This window comes from Thalassophryne amazonica, chromosome 1 (assembly GCF_902500255.1).
Source record: "Thalassophryne amazonica chromosome 1, fThaAma1.1, whole genome shotgun sequence".
NCBI classification, from domain to species: Eukaryota; Metazoa; Chordata; class Actinopteri; order Batrachoidiformes; family Batrachoididae; genus Thalassophryne; species Thalassophryne amazonica.
The window spans coordinates 105923619-105927253 of record NC_047103.1 but is presented as its reverse complement, the minus strand read 5'-3'; the positions used below and the strand labels follow the sequence as shown (position 1 = coordinate 105927253).

General features: G+C 41.7%; 1 long non-coding RNA gene across 1 annotated transcript; it reads left to right on the top strand.

Moving 5' to 3' along the window:
• Window positions 1-1083: 1083 nt before the first annotated feature.
• Window positions 1084-2982, top strand: LOC117520083. Its single transcript, XR_004563526.1, has 2 exons — window positions 1084-1127; window positions 2840-2982. It is a non-coding gene; the product is annotated as an uncharacterized LOC117520083 (long non-coding RNA).
• The last annotated feature ends 653 nt before the right edge of the window (window positions 2983-3635 follow it).

Genomic DNA, 3635 nt, shown 5'->3' with positions numbered 1-3635 from the left:
ACACCGTCCCTTCTGTGAAGCATGGGGGTGGAAGCATCATGCTTTGGAGGTGTTTTTTCTGCACATGGGACAGGACGACTGCAATGTATTAAGGAGAGGATGACCGGGGCCATGTATTGTGAGATTTTGGGGAACAACATCCTTCCCTCATTTAGAGCATTGAAGATGGGTCGTGGTTGGATCTTCCAACATGCCAATGACCCAAAGCACACAGCCAGGATAACCAAGGAGCGGCTCCTTTAGAAGCATATCAAGGTTCTGGAGTGGCCTGGCCAGTCTCCAGACCAAAACCCAATAAAAAATCTTTGGAGGGAGCTCAAACTCCATGTTTCTCAGTGACAGCCCAGTAACCTGGCTGATCTAGAGAAGATCTGTGTGGAGGATTGGGCCAAAATCCCTACTGCAGTGTGTGCAAACCTGGTGAGAAACTACAGGAAATGTTTGACTTCTGTAATTGCAAACAAACGCTACTGTACCAAATATTAACATTGATTTTCACAGGTGTTGAAATACTTATTTGCAGCAGTAACATACAAATAAATTATTAAAAAATCATACATTGTGATTTCCGGATTTTTTTTTTTTAGATTATGTCTCTCACGGTGGACATGCACCTAAGATGAAAATTTCAGACCCCTCAATGATTTCTAAGTGGGAGAACTTGCAAAATTGCAGGGTGTTCAAATACTTATTTTCCTCACTGTATATATATATATATATATATATATATATATATATATATATATATATATATATATATATATATATATATATATATATATATCTCAGCCCACAGCGCCTCTGTGTGATCAGAACAGCTGATCGAACTGATGGACATGTGTGTGCTAACAGGTAACCAAACCTCAACTCAGAAATCCAGAAACAGAACAAAAACAGCAGGTTGGTCGCTCTCTCTCCCTCTGTTGCTCTCTCTCTCTCACACTGTCTCAGGTCTGATCAAACCTGTGTCTCTTTAAAATAAAAGCGCCGTCGCTGCATATCGGTGCGCTCATCAGACATTGTTGATCGATCGGGTCTGATCAAACCTGAATAAGCGCTGTAATTCTTTAAAATAAAAGTGTCGTCGCTGCATGTCGGTGCGATCAACAGACGCCCTGATCGATCAGGTCTGATCAATCCTGAATAAGTGATGTGACTCTTCAAAATAAAAGCGGAGTCGGTGCATGTCTGTACGATCATCAGATGTCCTGATCGATCAGGTCTGATCAAACCTGAATAAGCGCTGTGACTCTTTAAAATAAAAGCCCAGTCGCTGCATGTCTGCGATCATCAAATGCCCTGAAAAATCGGGTCTGATCAAACTTGAATAAGTGATGTGACTGTTGAAAATAAAAACGCAGTCACTGCATGTCTGTGCAATCATCAGACCTCCTGATGGATCAGGTCTGATCAAACCTGAATAAGTGATGTGACTCTTCAAAATAAAAGCGGAGTCGCTGCATGTCTGTGCAATCATCAGATGCCCTGATCGATCAGCTCTGATCAAACTTGAATAAGCGCTGTGACTCTTTAAAATAAAAGCCCAGTTGCTGCATGTCTGCGATCATCAGATGCCCTGAAAAATCAGGTCTGATCAAACTTGAATAAGTGATGTGACTCTTGAAAATAAAAGCGGAGTCGTTGCATGTCGGTGCGATCATGAGACGCCCTAATCGATCAGATCTGATCAAACCTGAATAAGCACTGTGAATCTTTAAAATAAAAGTGCAGTCGCTGCATGTCGGTGCAATCATCAGACGCCCTAATCGATCAGGTCTGATCAAACCTGAATAAGCGCTGTGACTCTTTAAAATAAAAACGCAGTCACTGCATATCTGTGCGATCATCAGACCTCCTCATGGATCAGGTCTGATCAAACCCTAATAAGCGACGTGACTCTTTAAAATAAAAGTCCAGTCGCTGCATGTCTGCGATCATCAGACACCCTGAAAAATCAAGTCTGATCAAACCTGAATAAGCGATGTGACTTTTCAAAATAAAAGTGCCATCGCTGAATGCCTGCGATCATCAGATGCCCTGAAAAATCAGGTCTGATCAAACTTGAATAAGTGACATGACTCTTTAAAATAAAAGCCCAGTCGCTGCATGTCGGTGCGATCATGAGACGCCCTAATCGATCAGGTCTGATCAAACTTGAATAAGCATTGTGAATCTTTAAAATAAAAGTGCAGTCGCTGCATGTCGGTGCAATCATCAGACGCCCTAATCGATCAGGTCGGATCAAACCTGAATAAGCGACATGACTCTTTAAAATAAAAGCCCAGTCGCTGCATGTCTGCGATCATCAGATACCCTGAAAAATCAGGTCTGATCAAACCTGAATAAGCGATGTGACTTTTCAAAATAAAAGCGCAGTCGCTGCATGTCTGCGATCATCAGATGCCCTGAAAAATCAGGTCTGATCAAACTTGAATAAGTGATGTGACTCTTGAAAATAAAAGTGGAGTCGCTGCATGTCGGTGCGATCATCAGACTCCCTGATCGATCAGGTCTGATCAAACCTGAATAAGCGCTGTAACTCTTTAAAATAAAAGCTCAGTCGCTACATGTCTGCGATCATTAGACGCCCTGAAAAATCAGGTCTGATCAAACTTGAATAAGTGATGTGACTCTTGAAATAAAAGCGGAGTTGCAGACGTCCTAATCGATCAGGTCTGATCAAACCTGAATAAGCGCTGTGAACCTTTAAATTAAAAGTGCAGTCGCTGCATGTCGGTGAAATCATCAGACCTCCTGATGGATCAGGTCTGATCAAACCTGAATAAGCGCTGTGACTCTTTAAAATAAAAGCTCAGTTGCTACATGTCAGTGTGATCAGGTCTGATCAGATCAGCGGACCTGATGGGAGCAACCAGAGCTTTCAAAGTTTAAATAGTCACAGCGCTTCATTCACAGCAGCCTTTACCACAGCCAGATTCAGCAGCATCTGTACACAATGAAAATGATCCACCAAGACAAAAATAAATGAATAAATAAATAAAAATAATAAATATTGTTAAATGACTCTGTTTCTGACGTGCACCACACTGTGTAGTAGAGACGTGAGCACACTTCCACAGAGGCAGAAAATAGCAGCTTTATCTACATACATTGCAGTAATTCAACTGTAAAAACCTCATGATACATTCCACTGTTTTCCAAGTGCAGTGTTCTGCACAGCCGGCAGGGGTAAACTGAAAAAGAGTTGAATTGGTTTTAAATAGTAGCAAGGGCTACATGAGGCTGTGTGCACACATTAAAAATCAAACACAGGCAGCTGCAGTCAAATCTACGAATGCAACAATCAGGGAAAGACGCTGAGTACACATGCATTTCAGGCGTACTTAAACAAAACACAATGCCTAAATATGCAGCTTTACATTTGCGCCAGTGTGAAAGGGGCTTGAGCCATGCCTTATTGTTGGCAAACATTGCACTTTTATTGTTGTTGTACCAGTTTCTTAGGTTATCCCCTCTGGGCTCCGAGGGCATTTTTTGGACAGTTCACTCACCTGGCATAAATGTTTTATTATTGCTGTTAACAGCTCTCCCTGCATCCCGCAATCAAGTTTTATGTCTCTTTTTTTCAGGACAACCTGTGCTTTCAGAATATACAAGGTCTGTGAGAAAAGTAA